This window comes from Rhodnius prolixus, unplaced genomic scaffold, assembly GCF_049639745.1.
Source record: "Rhodnius prolixus isolate KJV_2025 unplaced genomic scaffold, Rpr scaffold_3, whole genome shotgun sequence".
Taxonomy (NCBI): Eukaryota; Metazoa; Arthropoda; class Insecta; order Hemiptera; family Reduviidae; genus Rhodnius; species Rhodnius prolixus.
In genome coordinates, this window is record NW_027411603.1 from 15,206,519 (window position 1) to 15,218,864 (window position 12,346).

Consider the following 12,346-nt stretch of genomic DNA (forward strand, 5'->3'; position numbering starts at 1 on the left):
ACTTTCAATGAACTAGAAAAGCGAATAATTAAATAATCTAGTAGTTTTCAATTTTTGAATTTGCATGAAATATAAACTATCTATTAATTTTCCCTAAGCACATGCCTCTTTATAATGGAACTACCACTATTTTCTATACATTTACTGATCAAATGAATTATTTGGCAGTAATTATTAGATAACTTAAATAAGTTTAAGTAGATAATACAAGCTTGAGGTTTGTTTTTCTAGTTGCCGACAGCAAAACCATGTCATCAGCAAACTTAAATTATTTTAAATTTGTATTCGAAGCAACTAAAATGAACACAACTTCAAAAAACAAAAATAAAATAATGAAGGAATTAACTAAGTGCAACAACCGTTAAATTTGATTGTGATTATTATCGATGGTTGAACATTGTCAAAGACCTGCTATTCAGAAGGAAAGTTTGGCCAGGGTTTATGTCAAGTTACAAGAGCATCAGGAAGTCTACCGTTCAATCGATATCACAGACACTTTACTGCCTAAAAGCAGGACAACCTGAAAGCTGTAAAATAATGTGACACCCACTTTTTCGAAGTACTTTCTTTTATGCTTTTAACTTTCATCTTTTTCAGACATTTTTAAATATAGTCCTTCCTTTTACATTCTTTTAAATATTTCTTTTTTCTGTTTTGAAGCAATTAAAATTTAATTACGTATTAAAAAAAGTATTTCATTATTTTATCACTTTTTTTCGCATTGAGCGAAAATGTTTATCGAAGTGGAAATGGAAGTAATAAGAATGAAGTTTTTTTTGGGGTGGGAGAAGGTCAATGTACTCGCATATAACAGCAATTGGTATTTAAAATTGTCGAGGGAAAGGAAAAGATTAGCTGTTTAGCGTACCGGATTCCCACGCGGAGATCCCTATAGAGAATCCAGCTGCAGGCCCTTATATTTTCTCTTTCTAGCACCTTCTTATAGCTCACTATCCTGCAATGGACAGTGTTGACTTCGACGAAAGCATACTATACTGTTGGAGGCTGGCAGTGCACTTAAAAGAGTTGCATGCATAAATTACTTCTGATTTCGAAGCAACATATATTAAAAAAAAGAAATAAATCAAAATTGCTGAGGAAAAAACTACCATTTATTGCAAACACTTAAGACTATTTCCAGAAAACGATTTTGCATCTCATTAGGTTTTTCTCATTAGGCTCAATTAAACAGATCATATTATACTGTTTACAACGCACAAACTTAGGTCCTACTTAGATAAGCTACTGATTCGTGCGGCTATCAGAGATTGGATCTGGAGGGAGCACGAAAAAAAGTGGGTGATGTGTCCTGGGGTTAAACACATCAAGACTATTATGCCTTGGCTGTGTAAGTAAAGAGCCAAAGAGACCCTGTGATTGGGTAAAAAACAAATTACTCTGATTACAGGCCTATTAGCAGGGTAGGTTCAGGAAGCAGTTGCACAAGGTGGGGCTTATTAGCTCGGAACCGTTGTGCAGATTGTGTCAGGAAGAGGAGGAAACGGCCTTCCACTTGTTGTTCGATTGTGTTGCAATCGAGTAGTTGTGCTATGAAATCTTTGGAATCTTGATTCCAAAGGAGATACTAGCGCAAAAAGAACTAATAGGGAAAGCCCTCAATCTCTTTAGTAGGGGAGGTTTCGTCTACTAGATCCAAAGGGGAAAGGCACAATAAGCCTCTTTTGGCTATGGTGCCATGGGGCGTAGGTCCCGTCCCGTTTCTAATTCTAACTCTAGATAAGCTATTGAAATTCTCTTAAAGCTATCGTAGACTCTCAACAGGAACCACTTAAATGAATGCTTTAATTACAAAATCTTTAATTAAACCAAAGATAAACAAAGGCATCAATAAATTATAACTGTAAAAAAATCAGAAGGGATTACCTGATCTCCAGCGGTCAGCTATCCCATCTCTGATGGCTTACAATTAGTGAGGCCATTATAAAATAATCCCATTCAACGCAAATACCTTCATAAAATCTTTAATATTATTACACCTACACTGGGAACATAAGTGAAACTTGAGGGAAGAACAATTAAATTGATTTTGAACAACTAAAAGGGGAAGGAAAACATAAAGCTGTAGACTATTATATTAATCAAATCTAGGTCGATTAAATAGTAATTTTCTCTCCGGTAGAATTAATAAACTAATTTACGAAGGAACCTTCATCAAAAGTTTGACTAAGGCAGAGCAAGATAATTACTTTTAAAAACTGAAGATTGACGCATCTTTATTTCTTTCTTACTTCCTACTTACTTTCACAATTTTTTTTTGTTTAAATAAAAACCTTTTAATGGTTCTAAACTCTGTTAAAATTATCTACTTTTTGTCTGTTTGTTTGACAGAGTATCAAACAAAAAATTTTAAAAAGGAATCAGAATTTTTTGTCTTCTTTTGAAGAATGTTATGGAGAACTAACGCCACTTTTTGCTCTGCCCGAACTCTGTGTCTCTCAAAAGCTCTTCTTTTTTTGCAGTGCCCTTTAAACCTTCCCTAAAGGTTTTTCTTTACCCTACATAAAGTAAAAGCTATAAACACCGGCCTGAATATTTTTGGCAGAGATATTTATTTTGTAAAATTGATTTTTGGTTTCTTTCTACCTCCTCTCCCCCCCTTTGAAAACAATTTAATTTTTAGTTTATTTTTCACTTCCGTGTTAGTAATTTACTGGTTGATGTTCATGTACAGTATCAATAAGAATTATATATACGAGTAAGTTTGGGGTTTATGGGGAGTGCTGTACCAACCTTAAGGCTTAAGTATTTGCATCTGTGGATGTTGTAAACTGTTTGAATAGTGGATGTGTGGCAAAAGGAATATTGAATTAATTGAATGAAGTAGCTAAATTCATGGAGTGTGCATATGCACTGCTGTCACAATCCTGCCATTTCCCACAATGACTATTACTTTACAGTTTTAATTACAAGGACATCAAATTACATAACTTAGTTTTATTTTTTTCAAACTGGTTTTTAGCAACATATTATCTTCGCATTTAGGTAAGGTTTTTCTTACATTATATCTTGATTCAAGTTTAACAAAAACAGAACAAAATATTGAATAAATAAAATAGATTCTGGATTCACTTCTTCATTTTTATTTTAGGGAGATTATTAAAAAAAAAAAAAAGAATTAAATCGTAGGACAAAAAAGGCCGAGAATCAATCATAAAAATATAATTCTAAAATTGTATCTTATTTCAAAATAGTTGTTGACTTCGAGCCAAACATAAAGCTTACTCAGGACTAGCAAAGCGACTTGGATTTTCGTCGACAATGCAAAATAATTATAAAAATAAAACGTTAGTCGACTATTCGCCACAAAAAATTCATTTCATAAAATTAAATCATCGGACAAACCAAATTTTTTTAAATAATTTTTCTATTTGGATTAACAAGAAAAGTTGATTGCAGTCATGAAGCTCCAATATCCTTTACAATAAAAAATTTTGTCGTCTTAAGTACAATGAACATACCTCTGACAGTCCAAAACCTCAAATCAATGAAAAAGAAAATTACAGCTACGAGAACTAGATAATTCAAAAAGCGTTGACGTCAATAGTAGGTGCTACAGTTCTGGCAGGGAGCATATGGTGTGGGACAGATGGTTTATAGAAAAGAAAAATTAACCAATTATATGGTCATACTAGTTTTGACTTCAATCAATCAACTAGGGAGACTGACCATGCTTGGCGTGTCGTAACTTCAAAAAAATGAAAAAGCATCGACCCCACAAATGTTGGATCTATGTTTTAATAAATTCATTCAATATAATGTAAAAAATTAAAATAATAAATATTATATTTACTTTTTTTGACTAAGTGTTAAGCCCTGTGGAGCAACGCAGTTTAATGTACGGCTAAAGGCAACTTTTTTGATCATAGTTCTTTTATTTTGAAATGTACAACCAGGAGTATGTAAATTGTTTCCAAACGGCACGCTAAGCTGAAACTAAACGAAACAGAATCTTGTTTAAACCATTTGCGGGTGATAAATAAGATAAGTCAAATTAATCTATAGAAGCGTATCAAGGATTTAGATGGATTCAAACACATTTCCGAGCCACCGATCTCAATTTTACCACTTTACACTTTACCACTCGCAAATCTCACATTTCAAGCATATGAGCGCATGAGAAATACGGACGTGGTAACTTTGAAAAGTGAACCGTACTCAACTTAATGAAGAGCACGGCTCCAATGGAGCGATAATCCCTGAAAATAGGAGGAAATTAGCCATGAGGACAGTAATGGAGGATAGAACTTTAGGGTCTGCGGGGAAGGAAAATAAGCTAGATGAATAGAAAAAAAAAGCCACAAAAGTACATGAACGCCAAAAACCTAAAATTGTCAACATGTACCGAACTGATTATTTGATAAAGTAGAATTAAATGTGTAATATAACTGATAACATTTTATTCTTTTGTTATCGATTACTTGAAAGACCCCGCCGCCTATTTTTTTATAGGGCGCCTAGAGTAAGACTGGCTCACATTTTTTATTGGCCAGTTCTGTGAGAATTTGATATATCTGTAAGGTTCAGTTGAAAGAGAGGAGAGTATTTTGCCGTTAGAATTATTTAGGAATATAGGTCGGTCCTTCAATTGTTTGGCTAGAAAGTTTAAAATTCCAGTAAGTGAATGAGTTCTGAATGACACAACCATTCATTCATTTACGAATGAATTCAAACATAAATTGCATATTTCTAGAAATAATTGGCAACAAATAATAAATAAATGCCAATCACAAATAAGACAGAAGTGGTAGAACATATAGCTTAATAAGTAAGGCCAACCAAAGGGTGGAAGCACCTAATTGCAAATTTAGTCACTACAACCCTCCGATGAAAATGTGTTATTTAGATATTCAGAATGGATTAAATTGTTTAGATTTACAAATCTTTCAATTTTCTTTTCAGAATTTTTACTTTCTCTTACTGCTATTATTAAGAAGAGATTTATGATGTAAAAAATTGCAAAGTTTATTCAGTTATATATTAGAAATATTCCACGGACGGTAACAAGCTTTAAGTAATTTAATCCAAAAACCCATTTTCGATAATCGATATTCGAAAATAGAAATGCATACCTAAGTTAATTGTAACTAAGTGCAGTCTTGATTGTTCGCGAAAAGTTTTATTTTTCACTGATTTTTCGGGGAGCCGGCCTCTTGCTCTTTTGTTTGAGGGCTTAGCCTCTCCACGGAACATTAGGGTTGCGTACGCGAAAATTCCTGTTTAATTAATTTTAATTTCTTTCAAAATTACAAAAAAGGAGCATAAGTTTGGCCACTTTGCAGAGAAGATTGTGGTCTTATGCAAGAACTTATTTTACAAGCTTAAGATAGAGACATTCATTAAGAAAATAATTTAAAAATCCGCAGCAGTAGGACTAGAAACAATTGCCATCTTAATTGGAACTATTAACCTTAGTTAAAAGAACAGAGAACTTACATACAATGGGCATCCAATACAATTCGTTCAGTTAGTCGAATGAGCTTTTTCTTATAATATGTATTTATCGTTGCATTTATTAACCTATCTATATTTTTCTGCTCCTGCAAGTCACGTCTTATAAATTGCACAGTTCTTTCTATTTGCTTACAGTGACATACCTACAAAAATTGTTTCTATTAATAAAATAATTAATTAAGAAAAATAGAACGAGACATAAAATAAACTTCTATAGTAATTTTCTAAAACAGAACTTATTGAAATTCTTTTTTTTTTTTTTTTTTTTACTTTTTGAATAAAAATATTCTGGTTATGTAAGATCTTTCTGCTAAAACATCATCTTCTAAATTCAGCCATTACCGTATGAAATATAATAATTAAAAACATAGCTTGTAAGTCCTCACTTTAAAATCATATTTTAAAGAATCAGGTGAATTTTACCACCATGGAGTTATACCAGAAATTATCAGCTTCCTCCTCTGCCCAGAACTTCCCTAGAGTGTCTAGTTCCCTTTGGACGGAAGTAGTCAACCTCAGAAATTCAGGAAACCGTTGGGGAGCTCAGCACCGATGTATTTAGAACTCCCACGTTTCTACTAGTGCCTGGGCATTACCAAGTGGTGTATCCAAATGACTAGATTTTCTCTCGGAGCCACAGTTGACTCTGAGGGCACTCATAAGTTAGGTCTGGAACCTAATGCACCTGCCAGATTCTCCACTAGGAAGCTGGCAGAATCATCAAACAACTGATTGCGATACCATTATTCGAGAAAAATTTAGACAGCTATCAGATTCTGAGATTTCTAAGATATCTTGGACTAGAGGAGATTATTTTTGGGTTTCTCCTAAAAGCGGAGAGGCACAATACGAGGGTCGTTTGAAAAGTCCGTGCAAAAATAAAAACTACTTAATTTTTTGGGGTAAACCTTTTTTATTTTTCAACATAGTCTCCTTTTAGGCATATACACTTTGTCCAACGCTGCTCTAGTTTGTTGATCCCTTCCGAATAATAGGATTTGTCCAAGTCTGAAAAATAGCCATTCGTTACTGCAATCACCTCCTCGTTTGAATAAAATCTTTTTCCCGCCAGCCATTTCTTCATATTGGGGAACAAATAGTAGTCCGAGGGAGCCAAGTCTGGAGAATAGGGGGGATGTGAAACGCTTTGGAACCCTATTTCCATTAATTTTGCGACCACAACTGCTGAGGTGTGAGCTGGTGCGTTGTCGTGATGGAAAAGGACTTTTCTCTGGGCCAATCGTGGGCGTTTTTCTTGCAGCTCGGTTTTAAAACGGTCCAATAACGATGAATAATATGCACCTGTAATAGTTTTACTCTTTTCCAGATAGTCGATGAGGATTATTCCTTGCGAATCTCAACAGACAGTCGCCATAATCTTTCCGGCCGAAGGAACGGTCTTCTCCTTTTTTGGCGCAGATTCCCCCTTGGTAACCCATTGTTTAGATTGTTCCTTGGTCTCAGGAGTGTAGTGATGTATCCATGTTTCATCCACAGTGACGAAACGACGCTTAAAGTCCTGCGGATTCTTCTGGAACAGCTGCAAACCGTCCTTGCAACACTTCACACGATTTCGTTTTTCGTCAAGCGTGAGCAATCGCGGCACCCATCTTGCGGATAGCTTTGTCATGTCCAAATGTTGATGTAAAATATTATGTACCCGTTCATTCGAGATGCCCACAGCACTAGCAATCTCACGCACCTGCACTCTTCTGTCATCCATCACCATATCATGGATTTTATCAATGATTTCTGGAGTAGTAACCTCAACAGGGCGTCCAGAACGTTCAGCGTCACTTGTGCCCATATGGCCACTCCGAAAATTTTGAAACCACTTATAAACTGTTCTAATCGAAGGTGCGGAGTCACCATAATGTTTATCAAGCTTCTCTTTAGTCTCGTGAGGCGTTTTGCCTTTCATAAAGTAGTGTTTAATCAACACACGAAATTCTTTTTCGTCCATTTTTTGAAAATCACTCGACTTCCTCGATTCAAACGAATGCCAAACACAAAGAAATAGACCGATCTGGCTGAAACTTGGTGTGTGTTCTTCCAAGAGATGCTACTAACTAAACATAACCTCGATACGCGCCAGTAGTGCTATCTCTCTGACTTTGCACGGACTTTTCAAACGACCCTCGTAGATCGGATGATGGTTGCAGGTTAAAAAAAAAACAAGATCGTTTTTCAGCTGTGTAAATATATACCTTAAAGTTAATCAAAGGATTTTTAAAAAGAGCAGATTAATGAGTGAGCTGAAAAAAACGACTGACCCACTTTACTTTGTTCTGCTAAAAAAGCTTAGCCACTTCTAGCTTAGCGCTTGCAAAAACATGCGGCAAAGAATGGCATTAAAAAACACTGAGACAAATTTTAATTAAATAAAAGCATACTGAAAAAAATCTACTCTGCACAACTTTGTGTTAGTGTATTGACATGTACAGTTTACAAGTTTTTAATACATTAGGAAGTTTTACTTATACTGCAAAAGTTATGAGAAGAAAAGTAAATATAGGAGAAAGGAGAGGCGGATGTTGGTCTAGTGGTCAAGAGCGTGGCTTTGTAAGTGTAAGATCCCCAGTATGGCTACTTTTCATTAGAAAAAATTGTTTACAGTATAGTATGAGCTTCCGCCCACGTCTAAGACACCTAGTTGGTAGTTGGACGTTAAGCCCGCCTGAAAAAATAGAAAATATATATGGCACGCGACGAGTGGGCAGACCGTGGACGCGATGGACTGATGGTGTTTCGAAGGATTCAAGAACACTCCTTGGTGTCCGAAACTGGATGGTGGCAGCATTGGACCGGGACAACTAGCAAACTTTGATAGAGGAGGCCAAGATTCGCGCAAGCGAGTTGTAGTGCCAGTTAAGAAGAAGAAAAAATAGGCGATTACTTTACTTCTATAGAGAAAGGAATTACGATTTAAAGATTAATACTACTTAAGCTAAAGGTAGATTAAGGTAACTAAGCGAAAACAATAATAAAATAACATTTAACTAAATTTTGTATAGTTAATTTTAAATTTAAAAATTAGATTGTAAATTAATAATTAGAAGACAATACATAAAAGTAAAATAACTATTTGCAGCATTGTGAATGAAAAAATTATTGCACGAGCTGAGAATGTGACTAGCAGAGCGGTTGATGCTAGTTTTGGTCTCAAGAAAGTTTGAGTGATTTGTAAGCGATTAGTCTTACTGAAGGCTTTAACGGCCTTTAAATTTTCTTTAGCTTCCTCTTCAGATAGCCTCGGTGGGAAACGAAAAGAAATTGCTCTGGTCTAGAGAAAGAGGCTGTTTTCCCTTCTTTACTTCTACACCTTGATGCAGATAAAGCTTTACTTACTGCTTAGGTTAAGAATTTGTCGTAGCAACTTCCTTCTATATTTCTTGCAATTTACTTTAATCACCTATGTCAATTAATGCTCACTTTTCAATGACTATATTTTCTCACACTTCAGAAATGTGAAATGAAACTATCTGTCAAGCGCCATCCACAAATTCAGAAGTATATTTTCAAATTATATCTGTCGACTGTTTTCAATTTCTAAGTTTAACTGTGGATTTTTACAAAATGGGATGAATGTTTGGCATCTGCAGTTTTCTCTTTCATGACCATGCGGAGAATGGGATTTACTTGCTCCTCTCCATTTGCAAATCCTTTGAAAGAATTTCTTCCCATTATAAAAGATTTAATTTCTACTGATTCCCTCACTGTTAAAACCATTTTCAGTTAACTGGCCTTCTAATTTGCAAACAGCTGAATTGGAATGGAAGATTAAGGATGATTTCCTAGCTTAGTTTTTCTTTCATAGAGTAATTTTAAAAAAGAGAAACCGAATTTCTTAGTTAATTGAGATGCACTCATCATTAAAACAGCAATCCGCGTCAATATTCTCCTCTACAACAGACTTTCAAAAGTCCCTTTTCTTCCTCAAACAGAGGGTAGAAGTTGGTTCACATTTAATTTTAGCATAAGCTTCTCAAACTAACAAAATACAATCCTTCGAAAATCAACGTTGAAAAGAGGAATCTTTTTTTAATTCCATTCATCTAGTACACCATCAAAATAAAATTCTAATTTTACATTTTATAAATTAATTCAACCAAAAGAGAAGTACAGAATAATGAATTTGCCCGCAATTAATATTAAATGTATTCTGTGATCTTTAATTAAATAAGTTAATGAATTTGTGTTAATAACATAGGATTTTCTCACTTGTTTCAGTCTACATATCAAATACGTGAGGTTAACTATAAAGGTAAAATGATTTTTCAATTAGCAATATGGATTTAAAGCAAAAGTTCTTTAATCATAACTGATTTCTAAATAACATTGAATTGTTCTTTTTTAATATATTTGATCAAATTCAGTAAGAAATGATTACGACTTATTTGAATTTTAAATGAAAAAGTTCTAATTAACTTTCAATATCTTTCAAAACTCATTTATTGATTACTTACAAATTGAGATTTTGAAATCTACAATGAATAATGGATTTTGTTTAAACACAACAGTAAGTTCCACGTTTCTACTGTATTGAATGTTGCGGGTTAAACCGGTAGCAACCTACTTTCCAGCAATGATGAATCAATAATTCGAGGAAGCCATTTCAAATTTCCTTGGCTCTGCCTAGAGATTTGCTTTTATAAGATACAAGTACGAATAGAAACAATTGATAAATAGATAGTTGTAGAGGGGTGCTGTTACAATACCAAATCCACAGCGAAAATATATATTTTGGCTTCTTTAAATATTTATATTTGCCATAGAATAGAAAGTGCAAAGTAAAAGTAATTGTATCGAAGGAAATCATTGGAGAATATGGTTTAGTACAGATTGGTCCATTTCTTCCAATGGGAATTTCTAAAAATTACGCTAAATAAGGTTCTTTATTTAGCTGTTCAGCTCGAAGAAAGATCTGCAGGGGTACAGTAGTTGTATAATTGTATAATTGTTGTAGTATAATTGTCGTCTTGCAATTTCATTATGCAACAGCAAACTAGTGGCAAAACCACTTTAATTTGCTAACTTAGTTCCTGAGAAATTAATGAATGCAAATTTGATTGCATTAATAATAAAGTTCTCAAGTAAGAATAAGAACTTTAATTTTAAAATCCCACATCAATGGAATGGAAAATCAACCAAGTCCATAAAACTCTATTAATCTGACATTAACAAAATTATTACACAATATTTTAAATAACTCTTTAATATTCAAAACACCAACAACTTTGTTTACATCGATTTTCATTCTTAGATTAGTTGTACAATAAAAGCAAAAAAGTTTAATTTGCATTTCACTGTTGTTGCAAATTGAATGGGTTTAATTGCACAGCGATAGTGTTATTATAAGAAGATATCTTTTCTTTATTGCAACTACAAGTGTTCCTAATTTAAATATTTGATAAAGCTTTGTAAAAGGACTCTTTTCAACTTGTTCTGATATAAGTAAAGCTTTATAGCAAAGAATCTTTTGCCATCTTGCACTCCAATAAATTCCTGTAAACTTGCATGTAAATCTCTCTTCTTCCACCAATCTAGCTTGGTCGTACAGCTTCGGTCAGAAATTTAGCGCTCTCCTATCATTTCATTTGTAAGGCCTAGGAAGCGAGCCAATGACTGCTGACTATTCTAAATAAACGCTTCTGCAATAGTCTTAGACGACTTTACTTTTTTTTATCTCCTCAGAAGGAGTGATTGCTAGTTTTAAAATACATTTTGCTTTATAGATTACAGTTTTCTAGAATAATTACACCTTGCTCACTCCAATTTTAAGAGACACAGAAAGCGAGGCTTGGATGGCTCAACTGCGCTACGCAAGCTGCCTGCTGAATTTCGTGGATTCAGAGTCTAGGAAATCCACTGCTGTACTATTTTCTTACCTACGTGTTTGACATTCCAATTCAATCTCATCTTCACAATGTTCAGAGACACAATAAGGTCTTGAACTGAGACGGTAGGGCAACAAACACGTTTTCAGTTTCACTTCAACAAGCTCTACACTAGAAGCGATACATTCACTTAGAGCTCTCCTTCATATACCAGCTCGAAGGATATATGACGTCTTCAGAAGACAAACAAAATAATTTTAGCCACCAAATTGGTGGGTGGGCTGAGCCGGGATTGGCACCCCAGCATCCAGTGAGTATGTATTAAGTGGTCTTGAATATATGTGTGAGTAAAGGGTATAACTTATGAAAGTAGTTAGCTAGCTAATTTGACAGTTCTATTTGCTTGCTTAATTGTAACGTAACTATTTTTGTTGGTATAACTATAAGTATATGTGAATCGCCTAGTGTGACATATCTAACTATATGTAGTCGCTGTTGGTAAACACCCAGATGATGCCAGCTGAACGGCGAGAGCCATGCCAAGGAAGAAATATAAATAAAAATAATTTTGTTTTATTTAGTTTAGTAACTTGTTTTTTATTGGTTTTAGGTCGCTTTTACGAGAGCACCATTCAGACCCTCCGCACAGACCTCCAGAATTAAATAAATAAGCTTTCTAATATTGATGTTCACTAAAAAAATGATCCGTACCGACACTAATTTTGTTTTAGTTAATAAATTAGAAATTGAAGATTAAAAAAAAAATAAAAATAAAAGAGAAATTAATGGTTTGTAAGTTTAGACTGTGTGTTAAAGTGGCAAAGGAACGGAATAAAGCTTCTGTGCGAACAGAAGGTGGAACTGGGTGACAGGCTCTAGTGAACTGTGGACCCAGAGAAAGGGAAACTAAGCTAGAGGGTAGACGACTAATCAGCTAAATTGAATCACTGCCAAACCAGGGGCTTTTAATATAATACTAACCTTCTATGATAAAGAAAATTAACGTAAATTTATAAAAGAGAAATATAGAATTTTCT

At 34.2% G+C, this 12,346-nt stretch overlaps 1 protein-coding gene and 1 long non-coding RNA gene across 7 annotated transcripts in view; one reads left to right on the forward strand and one right to left on the reverse strand.

Annotated features, from left to right (window-relative positions):
• The window catches only part of LOC141453690 (uncharacterized), a 493,018-nt gene that overhangs the window by 310,048 nt on the left and 170,624 nt on the right, over window positions 1–12,346 (reverse strand). For 2 of the 6 annotated variants that reach the window (XM_074127182.1, XM_074127180.1), the window contains exons 4-5: window positions 5,455–5,615; window positions 3,812–3,954 (exon numbers count right to left, since the gene is read on the reverse strand). The exons of the other annotated variants lie outside the window; for them this stretch is intronic. The gene's annotated coding sequence lies outside the window, so the exon portion shown is untranslated. The remainder of the gene's footprint in view (window positions 1–3,811; window positions 3,955–5,454; window positions 5,616–12,346) is intronic. 6 annotated transcript variants of the gene reach the window in all.
• Window positions 1–12,346, forward strand: part of LOC141453696 (uncharacterized) — a 118,940-nt gene that overhangs the window by 3,663 nt on the left and 102,931 nt on the right. The gene's annotated exons all lie outside the window — the stretch shown is intronic.